At 33.3% G+C, this 12,580-nt stretch overlaps 1 pseudogene; it reads left to right on the top strand.

The window, feature by feature from the left end:
* Positions 1-12,580, top strand: part of LOC125877461 (nuclear pore complex protein NUP88-like) — a 53,201-nt pseudogene that overhangs the window by 21,857 nt on the left and 18,764 nt on the right.

Consider the following 12,580-nt stretch of genomic DNA (forward strand, 5'->3'; position numbering starts at 1 on the left):
ATTTTTTATTTAATCTTTTATCCCGTATAGTTTTTTCTCTATCATATTGTCCATAGTTTTCATTATAATATTTTGGATTCAAATTTTTTGGATTTTTTACTCCTGATGTGCTAGGTTTTTCATCCATGTCTACGTCTCCTGTATTTACTTCTAAATTCTTTGTATTATCTATGTTTGCTAAATGTTTCATATATGTTTCGCTTGTTTTCGAATGTTGTTCATCTAGATCATCATTATTTATTTCTTTCAGGTAGATTATCTTGGTTATTTTCTTTTTTTTCTTCTAATTCATCTTCTAAGTGCAATTTTTTTTTAAAATTTAATTATCTCATTTGCTAATTTTATTTTTCGTTCTTTTTCTTTTTGTTTTATTTCATACATTTCTTTTAACATTGTCAGCTCTTTTTCTAGTTCTATTATTTTAATATTTTTTACAACTTCTAACTGTTGTACTTCCTTTTTTGTTTGTTGTTTTATTTTTTCAATTTCTGTTTTTCTATCTATTTCTTCATTTTCTTTTGTTATTCTTATTATAGCAGTTAAATTATCTTCTAGTTTTACCGTTTTTTTTCTAACATTAAACTTATATTGTTACCTATTTTCTTGTATCTTCTTCCTAGATTAGAAAATATTATCTTTATTTTTAATCCTTAATATTTTTCATATATTTTTTCGTCTATGACATATTCTTCCTTATTCATTTATAGATTGTGTTGAAGTTTATATTCTAAACTTTCTATTTGTATTTGTAGATATGAAATAGTTTTCCTTTGTGCTACTATAGATTTTTTACAAGTTCCTGCAAATATATTACTGTTAAGTCTACTTTGCCTATGTGCTAATTCTTGTCTTTTTGCTATAATTATTTCAGTAAGTTTTTGTCTATATTCGTTATTCTCATTATTCATTGTATTTTTAAATATTGAATATGTTTATATTCTATTTTAGATATATTATCTATTAATTGATCTAATTTTTCGTTATCAATTTTTGTGATATTAAGTCGTTTATATTTCGGATACAATTTATTTAATTTTCTTCTTATTTTTCTTAACTTTCTACTATTATGTTTCTTCTTATATTTCTTTTTATCCATAGCTCTGATACCATTTTTCGGGGGTGCGGAATTGATAGTTGATGAATTCATATTTTTGGTAGTGTGGTAGGTGGTAATGTGGTAGGTGATACCATTTTTCGTAGCGGAACTCGCAGTTGAGAAATTCATGGTAAAATGTAATAATATTTATTGTAATATTCTTCCGATAGTTGTTTTAATCTGAGTATTTCATTAATATTATTTATGATATATTCTAGATATAATATATCTTGGGTTCTTTGGTACATATATAAATTTTCCTCCATTAATTGTTCTAATAGTTTTATATCTTCCATAAATTCTATCCAATATCGTAAATATTCATAGTTCATTTTAATCTGAATTTATTTCTAAATCATACCATTCTATTTTTTCGAGGTCTAAATCATGTAGGTCTATTTCATACCATTCTTGGTTTAATATATCTTCTGATTCGTTATCATTAAATATTTTTTTTCATATTATTCTTCTTAATTCAATTATTTCTATATTTTTAAGTATATATAAAATTAAAATTTCGTAGTTTTTTATTATTTCATCGTGCACATATGTAGTCATATTCTTTATCATGCAGGTTTTTTATTTCAAATTATTCCTTTCTATTATATTCATAATTGATTAAATTTGCTTGCACCTACTTCCTGCCAGCTCTTGAGTGCCTCTGAAACCTTACCAGGCATAGTCCAAGATATGCCTTAAGGTTTAAAAATATTCTCCAAATCTGTCCTGTAACCTTGCAATGGAGAAATAGAGGATTAACTGTCTCTGCCTTTTCCCCACAGAAGAAACATCTGGAGCATAAATGGTTCCCTCTTCTCATCAAATTGTCCTGTCTAAGGACTGTTTCCTTCGCCAAAACCCACGTAAAACAAGTTACTTTGTGTCGTAATTTAGTTTTCCAAATGATCTTTCAAGGCCAGTAGTTGATTTGTTGATTGGAATGGTTCATCATTATGTAAAGTTTCCAAGTTAAAAAAAAATGGTTCATCATTCTGTAAGCTGCACTAACTTTGAAGGAACCATTGTTACTGCCCAGCCACCATAACACATCTTCTCCTATCTGAAGCCCACTAACTACTTCAATTGTGCCAAAAAATTGAGTCATTCTTATTTTACTCCTTTTGTCCCAATTTATGTGGCACTTTTCGTTTTTCAAGAGTCAAACAATTTAAGTTTGATCGGAAATTTGCGCATGAAATCTTCAATTTTTTTTAAATGAAATTTATATATTTGTAAACTACGTAAAAAGTACTATAAGTCACAACAATTGATAATTCAAAATGTTTAAAAGATCTATGAAAAATTTACGGTCAAAGTTAGACTTGTTTGAATCTCAAAATCCGAAAAGTGTCACATAAAATGGGACGGAGGGAGTAATTTTTTACCACCTTTCCGTTATATCATAGACATAGTGCTTATAAGCTCAGGTATACTGTGGTGATGCTCTGTTGACAAACTTTGGGGACTTGAAAGAATAGACTTCATAAGTGAATCATGATCTTTACACTGTGTGAATATGTTGGATGATAAAAATTAAAAGAAATAGCATGATAATAGTTTATGAATCGTAGCTGCATTGATATGTTTGGTGATAACAATATATGGAACTAGTGTATCACTATATAGAGTAAGCAAATTTAATGTCTATTTCTAAAATCCATCTCCTGGCAGTGGTGGTTATGATCAAGTGGTTTTACTGTCATTAGCTTTGTATGTGAAAGTTGAGTAATTATATTATTTTATGCAGGTTTTCGTCTCGTTTAGTGATGGCTCAGTTTACATCCTCTATCCTGTTGTTCCATTTGGAAGGTAATTTGCCAGAGATCATAATGCTGCTAATCTTGAGGTTTTGTTAGGAGATGCTTATGAACAGAAATTTAAATATGATGGTTGTGAAGTGATATGAATTTTCTTAAGGTCTTTACTTCTATTAGCTGACAAAAAGACAAAATATCTTTTTCCATAATGCTTCTGGCATTTTCTTATTTTTGTTCACTTGTAAACTTGATCAACTTATAGTTTAATTTCCTAATTTTTTGATACTCGTGTGTGTCTATATAAGAGATCTCATAGACTATTACCTTTCCCTAAGAGCAATTATTCCTCCTCCCATGTGTCTCATTTTCATATTCTCCTCAAGACTTCTAATTTGCATATGTTTCTCCTTATGCCCTATGCTGCTATTTTTGGCCCGTGCAAGTGGCAGGTCGTAATACTTCACTTAATCTCACCAAAGTAGCTTCTTTCTATTGGAACAGTGTGTACAAATGGGAATCTGTACTGGAGTTATATAGTGATGCTCACATGTTTGGTCTGAAATCAGCGAATTCAAAAGCTGTGAAAAACTCAAATTTGGCAATCTCTTGGTTGGGAGCAACATTTCCTGAACTAACTCGGAAAGAAGTTCATGCAGAAAATGCTGCTGTTCTTAGAGCTCAACCTTATGCTTTATTTGATGCTTCAATCTCATTACAGGTACACTTTTAACTTACGGTGATTATTTTCTTGATTTTGTTTTCATTAATTCTTTTCTTCTTTCTCTTGTTAGACGATGCCACATGTGAATATTCATGAATGTGAACTGTCAGATTGTTGAAAATTGAAATACTGTGCAGCACACTGTCGTTTCTTACAGGGGAAACAAACTATTTGATTTTAACTTTATGTTCACGGAATGAATTCTATTTGTAGAATTTGAGAAAGAAGAGAAGACATTTATGTCTTTCAATATATATTTTTATGTTCCATGAGAAGGGGTATTTATACAAGCGAATCTTGACTTAATTAAGAAAAAAATTGTTCTTTTAATTACACCGGGAAAAGGAAAAATAAAGTCTCCTAAAATCATGATAATTAATTAACACAATTAACATCTCCTAAGATGGAGCAAAGATGTCACACGATCGAACTTGGAAAACTTAAGTATTAAAAGTCCTTTTTTTGGGAACTGGTAACTTTAATATTCCTCAGCATTAAGGGCTATGTTGGCCACCTCCAAAAAGTTGTTACAAGAGAAAAGAAAAGACATAAATACTTACAAAGATCCTATAAAATTCAGTAACTGGATCTCCTATTCTTTACACCAATACAGAAGTGATTGCTTTCCACTTAATCTTTTTTATAGTACATTCTTTCCCTTAAAAAAATCTTGAGAAAATAGTCAAATGCCCCCTCAACTTGTTATTGAATTTCCAGCTACACACTTATGCTTTACGGGAGTCCTATTACTCCTTAGACTATTTTAAAATGGAATAATTACACCCCTAGATGTTGACATGGCACAAAGAGTGTCCTCACTCTCTTGGAGGCATGTGGAAGTCAAAAGAATTGATAAAAAATATTTTAATAACATTTTAATTTGACTTTTTGTTAAATATTTTTTTTTTACTTTTCTCTTCAAGTTTTTTGTTTCTTTTTCTTTTTTTCCCCTCTCTTTCTCCTTACTCGACATTTACCCCACCACCATTTCCTCCACCTTGAACCACCATCACTACACTAACCACATCTTTTTTTATCCATCTTCTAATATTTTCTTTACAATTTGCTTCAAAGAGTACAGACCAAAATAAAAACAACAGAAGAAGAAAGATTGGACTCAAAACAAAAAAAAAAGAATAGATTTATTAAACACCTTCCATCAGAAAAATTCATTCTATTACTAGATTTTTATTTTGATTAACGGAGAAATCCATTCAGCTAAAACAATTATGACTGTAAAATAATTTTTTTCGATCATGGATTTCATACAGCAAACTAAACATGAGTTTTGGGTATATGATCTAGGTCATCATCCATCTTTTTTTCATTTTTATCAATCTCAAATTAGTTCAAAATATCAACTCCATTATTCTACCTTCTCATCGATTTTGGGTCAGTAGTATACATCAATTATCAGATCTTATCTTCAATCTCTATTTTTGTTTGGTGAAGACCTAAGAATTTAACCATTGACAACCCGTAATAAAATATTACAAATTTGGTGTCATGGAGACAAAGAAATAACATAATAAAATAATTCAAAAGAGATGAGTAATCAAGCTCGTCAAGGTGACTTAAGGATGCTATAAGGTGATGAAAAAATGATAATAAAAATAGCTTCGATTTTTTTTTCGTGGGTGATTGCTTTGGAAGAAGGGAATGGAAAACAAAAGGGAAAAGAAGAAGAACGATAAAAAGAATAAAGATCTTTTTGTAATTAATCAAAAAGGGGATAAAGAGAGAAAAATAAATATAAATAATAAAAAATGACAGCTGGCAGCAAGTGTGCATCACTACATGTTGAGAATGTGGTTGTCTAGTTTTAGGGTTGTATGTATCTAGTTTTTAAAAAATCCAGTGGGGTAATAGGACCCCTGCAAAGTATAAGTGTGTAGTTGAGAATTCGATAGTAGGTAAGGGAGGCATTTCTCTATTTTCTCAAAAATATTTGATTTCTTTCTTTCCAGATATTCCACCAGATGCATGCTGAAACTGTTCACCCCCACCTCTTCTGACTCTTGCTACCTCCCTTTCTAATCCAACAACTTAATTAATATCCTGAGTGTTTGGGCACAGTTCAGTAGTCCAGTTTACACTTGCTATGCTGGTAAATAAAGCCCAGACCTGCGCTGTTATCTTGCAGTGGAGAAACAGGTGCTTGTTGGTCTCCAGATCCTCTATGCACAGAGAACACCTTGTCAACAATGCAGTGGAGAAACAGGTGCTTGTTGGTCTCCAGAGCCTCTTTGCACAGAAAACACCCAGAGGCTGTGTTGGTACCCCTCCTCTACAGTACCTCATGAGTCAGACAGGCTCTTCTGGCTACCAGCCAAGTGAAGCTTTTTCACTTTGGTTGGAGTCACTTATCCAGATTTCTTTCCATGGGCTTGTAGTTCTACATGCACTTCCTAATACTCCTCAGATATATTATCTGTTTACAGTGAACTCCTCATCCTTGTGGTGTTCCCATACCAATCTGTCTGGTTCTAGCTTAGTATCAGGTAATCCACCATTTTGTTTCAACAATTTCCACCACCTCATCAATTTCCCAATCATTTAGCAGTCTTCTAAAGACAAGGTTCCATCCCTGTGGAGACCCGCTTGTCAGGATTGGAACAGATTGAGAGGAGTCTAAAGAATAGGTTCTTTAAGATCCCTTGTCCACAACAATCATCTACCCAAAACTTGATCTTGTCCCACCTGCCCACTGGAAGCTTTGTGTTGTTCTTGAGGTCCATCCAATAATTTCTGATGATCCTCCACACCTGATCTCCATATGTATCACTCCCTTCATTTGTGCACCAGTGACCTTCTTGCCCATACTTGTAGTGAATTACCTCCTTCCATAGAGCCTGGTCCTCCTGATCATACCTCTAGACCTATCTTGATAGCAGACTCTTGTTCTGCAGTTTTAAGAGTCTCACTCCCAAGCCTCTATTTTTCTGCTTTTCTGAACTACAATCCATTTTACCAAGTTAAACCCCTTCTCAAGGCATCCAATACTTTGACCACCTTTCCAGCTATAGAGAACAAAGACATCACATAAGTTGGCATAGAATCTAGTACTGAGTTAATCAGAATGACTCTTCCTCTTAGAGAGAGAAATTGAGATTTCCATTTCCATATGGCCTGTTTTTTCTCATACTTCTCAATTATGCCATCCCAGATTTTTATTGCTTTGTGTTTGGATCCCCAGGGCATGCCTGAGTAGATTGTTGGCAAATCTTCTACTTTGCACTTCAAAATATTTGCAAGAACTTCAATCTGTTGCACCCTCTTGACTGGGAATATGCTTCTCTTCCTCCAATTAACTTTGAGAACCCGAGTAGGCTTAAAAAAGAGGGTAAATAATAGTGAAATTGAATAAACCAGATACATTTACACATAAAAATTGCAAGTTGTAGTTTTAATATGTATGCAATTTTATAAATTATTCAAAATATAAATAATTAGAAAGCCACACACACACACACACACACACACACATATATATATATATATATATATATATATATATACACGTCATGTGGTGATATATTTTCCTTTTTTATTAGTAAATGTTAAACAACTCATATTTCAAATATTATATTGATTCATATTGGATTTATTTAGCAACAAATAACTCTCTCTAAATAATGAAATTTGCAAGATAATTTATTTAAATAATTTTAGTAGTACAAATATAAAATATAAAATATAAAATCAAGAAAATAAACAAAATGATTTGAGGGATACTTTGGTATTAAATCCTATGTATTACTAATACCACCAAATGGAAGGTATTAGTAATACATCCTATAATACCATGTAGGGTGCATGGATTAGTTATACATAGGCACAAAATTCCTACCAAATATAGTACTAAATAATACCATACATAATACGTAGACTATTTCTCCTAATACTCCTTACCGAACGACCCCTAAGGGTATTAAGTTGCATTCTGCTGATCAGATAGGCAACAACTAGAAGGACATCCCCTAGTAGATTTTTTTTGGTAGAGTCATGGTAAACATAAGAGATCTTGTCACTTCTAACACATGCCTAATTTTCCTCAGTCATATTTTGTGCACTAGCTTAGGGACAAAGTTTGATGGATTATCCCATTAAACTTTAAATAAGCACCAATTTTCCATGTATTCTATGCCATTGTCAGTTTGCAAGATTTTTATCTTAGCCTCAAATTAACTACAAATCATCTTATGAAATGACTGAAAGCAAGTATCAAAAGTGTGCTGGATAAATTGCTTAGAGATTTGGGGGTGCATAGTATTCGAAAGTTTGCCACATCTAATATATGTAACTAGTTGCCTGTACTGCTCACCTCAATTCTTCAATCGTTGAGTTTGGTGCGTATTGACACGTGACAGGCTCTTCTAAGGCTTACAAAACTACTCTTCTAGTTCCAAAGGGATTTATGTCGGAATAGCCAATGACTCTCTAACCCCACTACCTTTGGAACATATTCGGTTGTCTGTACACCTGATAAGCTGATATTACCACCCATTCTTCATATACCGTAATTTCCTAAAAATCTATTAATTTCCTAAATATCTATTACTCCCTATCCCAATGAATATTGCTTAGAGATTTGTGGGTGCATAGCATTTGAAAGTTATGCCCTAACAAGTGAATTATCGGAATCCCATAGACCATTATCAAATGCAGTAGGTTGGTTCTGCTCTCCATTAATATAACCAAAGCAATTTTCTAAATTTAATATAGAGCAAACAAAACCTTGATTAAGCACGATACGCCCCATATAATTTCATAACATTGGTTTTTGTAAGAGAATTATTATCTATTGCTTTGTGTCCCCCACAAAAGAAGAAAAACCAAAGAAAATCGTTGGATAGATCAGTCTCGTCAGAAAACCAGCTCTGCTTTGATGGAACCCTAACTCCGGTTATCAGAAAAATCTGAAACTTGGTGGGTAGGCTTGAAATTAACAAGAAGCAAGATAATCTCTAAAATATTAGGGAGTAGCCATTGGTGACCCCCCCTCCCTTTTTTTTTTGTTTGTTTTTTGCTGGGAGGGAGAAAAACTCACCTCAAAAGGCAGCAAGGACTTTGATACCATGTTGAATTTGAGTAAGAAGAAAAGGCTTCTTTGTATTTCAGTATATCATATCATTGTATGAGAAGGGTATTTAAGTAAATGAATCCTAACTAATTAAGGAAAGAAGTCAAATTCAATAATAGAAAATATTCTATTCCTATAATTATTCTAGGAAAAGAAAAAATAAAGTTCCCTAAAGTTGTGCTAATTAATTAACACAATCAAAACTATTTTTTTCAATATTATTGTTGTGTTTACCATGCATGTTAGATATAGCAGTCACTAGATGGACTTCATCGGGCACCATTTACCTTGAACTTCTTCACAAACCAACATTAATTTGAGTTTCAGAATATGAAGGAAGAAGGCTTCTATCTGCCTGCCCCCTTTTTTAAATTGGGATAAACGATGATAGTAACATGGCAGTATTAAATGTTGCAAGTTGTAATATTGTTAAAAAACAGAAGATTTATTGATATTGATGCATATAGGAAAAGAGGACAAAATAGTTGTCTACCCTTCAGTTGAACATACACGGGAGAAAAATATATTTGCATTGGTTTCCGACTAGATCGCGCTAGAAAGAAGCAAGATACAGTAAAAAGTCTTTCCCGTCTGTCCTTATTACCTAGTGCATTGAATTTTTTGACTAACACATTGTCTTGTTGGATGAGATACTCTTATTCTGTCTTAGTTACTAGTGTATTGGCGAAGGAGTCCAGACTTGGACAAGTTTTAGAAACTTTAGACTACAAGTTGTGGTGGAAAACATGGTGAAACCAATTGAGACTTATTTCAACAGAAATAACTCTCTTTCATGCATCTCCTCAGAAAGAAATCCGCTGAACTTCCATTTATGTGTGCAGAGGGGCCTCATTCCAGTTCTCTTTCTTATCCTTTTTATGCTGAAACAAATACCACTATAAGCTTGATTAGATGAGCACTGCATTCTCCTTTTTTCTGTTTCTTGAAGGGAGAAAGTGTACGTGAAATTGCAATTTTACACGGTGACATCTAAGTTTAGCTGCACTGCTGTTCTTGTTTCTCTTTATGAAGGAAACGAGGTTATTTTCAGTCATTACAAAACACTTTTGTGTGCTGGTTTATGTTTTGGTTATATTATGGAGCTGTTTTCCAGAAGAGATAGCTTGCTTGATTCTCTTTCCAACTATGTAACACCTTATGTTTTGTAACACTGGCTTCACTTGCAGGGACCTTTACGTAAAGTAAGTCATGGTGTTGAAGATGACTCAGTTCATCCTCCAGTTTGTGAAGGGCGTGCTGTCAGTTTTCTTTATGATTTAGTTAGCAAAGATTCTATCCTAGTAACTGCTTGGAGTAGGGGGCAGTTGCGGATAAATGCTTTAGCTGATGAAGTAAAGCCTGTCTGGAAGGTTGGTAGTCCACCTCGGGTATGTCTGGATTCAACTGATAGAATAGTTGGCCTTGCAATGATTTGCGAGTCATTGTCAAGTGACACCTCCATTTTGAAGCTTGATCTGCCACTAGATCATACTTTATGGTTGGGGCATCCACCTCCTCTTTTGAGGTTGGCTATTGTGGATTTAGCTCTGCCCAGAAGGAGCAGTTTTGTTTTATCAATGTTTCTTGATTCCATTATTTCAGAAAGAATTTATTGCCTTCATGAAGGAGGAGTTGATTCAGTAGTGTTGCACTTTTTCCCTTTCACTAATCAGACTCGTGGCAAAGAAGACATGATGAGAAGTCCCTCTGTGCATCCTGTTCTTAGCACTTTCCAAGGAGAAGCATCCTCAGCGATCCCTCTTTCTGGTTTCTTGGCTCTACCAGATTCTTTTGGAGATTCATGGATTGTGGGTCTTACCCCTTCTAATGAGTGTATAGTGGTTGAGATGGAGACTTGGAATGCACTTCTTCCCCCAATTATTAATAAGGTTGACAAACTCATAGGTGCAGCAGAAGTGCTAAAAGATACAGATTCTACTCTCATAAGCAAAGAGCTCCTTACTGGGCCCAGGGTAGTTCTTTTGCCCCCTTCATCACCTCATTTGCGCTCAGTTGCTGCAGATTCAATTGAAGGCCGATCAACCCTTCATCAATATTTCAAGCTTTTTCATGAAAACTATGTGGAATATGCCCACAAGGTAACATTCTGCTGTTCCTACGCTATAATTCTGATTTGAGATGTGCCTTTTTCCTGTGAGGCTCTCTTTTTTTTGTTAGATATTGTCTAATAATCTATAAGTCCTCATAAATCCCCCTCGGAGGGGACAAGGGGTGTGCCTTATTCTATCTGCTAGTGAAAGTTTTGGTGGCAATATTCTTTTATGACATACTCCCTCTGTCCCATTTTATATGAGGTAGTTTGACTCGGCACGGAGTTTAAGAAAGAAACGAAGAATTTTAAAACTTGTGGTCTAAAATGAATGATAGAAATTTATGTGACTATAAATCATTTCATTAAGGGTAAAATAGACATTTTAAAGTTAAATTATAACTTAATATAGAAATGTGTCATTCTTTTTGGGATTGACTAAAAAGGAAATTAAGTGACATAAATTGACAGCGGGAGTAATGCTTTCTGTCATTTTTAAAATTACTTAACCATGTACCTCCTGTAACATGTCTGCTCCAAAATTTCTCTAAAATTATCCATTTCTTTTCATACATTGGAGTGGCTTTTTGTAGTTGAACTGCCATATCTACCATGTATTTCGTAGTTCTAGAATGTTCATCATGCTATATTTTTTACAGTTACGGGAAGAGTAGAGAAAGAAATTCCTCTGTAGATTTCTGGCAGTACACCGTTTCCAACCAACTTTAGTCCCAAAAAACATCTTTAAATCCACCACCTCACGTCAATCCACACCTTTTCACATCCTTTTTAGCAACTTTTGACAACTCAATTCGATCGTAGTAACATAAACTTGGTATGCGAAGATGAGACTGGAATAATACTCTAAGGGGTCGTTTGGTACAAAGATGCATAACGCAGGAATTGCTAACGCATGGATTAGTAATGCAGAGATTAGTAATGCAGGGTTTAGTAATGCAGGGATTGATTTTTATCAAGTGTTTGGTTCATTGCTTCTCACCTAATTTTATGCTTGGTTTAAGACTCTAGAAAAAACTTCTTTCCTATACCCTTGGGTTATTATGAGATTTTCTATTTCATTTAACTAGTCAAGTTAAATACTAAAATATAAAAAAAAAATATTATTAATTTTGAGGTGTGATGTGCAACTATCCTTGATAGCACGGTATATTGCTATTTTTTTTGTTGGTCAAATATACCCTTGGGTTATTATGAGATTTTCTATTTCATTTAACTAGTCAAGTTAAATACTAAAATATAAAAAAAAATATTATTAATTTTGAGGTGTGATGTGCAACTATCCTTGATAGCACGATATATTGCTATTTTTTTGTTGGTCAAATATACCTTAAACTTAACGTAGATTTAAGACTACTTAAATTGTTCAAATAGATGAAACTTATTTTAAAAAAAGAAAACAAATAGTTCATGAGGTCAATCAACAAACTACATTAAAAAAATATCGGGAAAAAAATCAACCCAAAATTGCAAATCAAACATGGAGAAAAAAAAATTAGTTTGTGAAATCATCAAATTACATGGAACAAATTTGGAGAATTTAAAAGAAGGCGGAATGGTCTGGGAGACCCTTGTACTTGACTCCGTTTGTATGTTAGACCCTTATAATTACGACTTTGTCAACCGAACCCTTAAACTCGCTGAAACATAATATATTAAACACCTCTAACCATTGACTGAGCACATGTGGCATTGATATTGCTGACTTGGAATGATGCGTGATTCCACGCGTTTTAAAGAAAGTGTCTGAAATTTATATGAAAAAAACAATTAAAATTTTAAAAAATAAATAAATGAAAAACACCAAAAAAAAACATAAAGGCAACTATCTTCTTCAAGCAGCTTGTCGCTGCTG

This window comes from Solanum stenotomum, chromosome 9 (assembly GCF_019186545.1).
Source record: "Solanum stenotomum isolate F172 chromosome 9, ASM1918654v1, whole genome shotgun sequence".
NCBI classification, from domain to species: domain Eukaryota; kingdom Viridiplantae; phylum Streptophyta; class Magnoliopsida; order Solanales; family Solanaceae; genus Solanum; species Solanum stenotomum.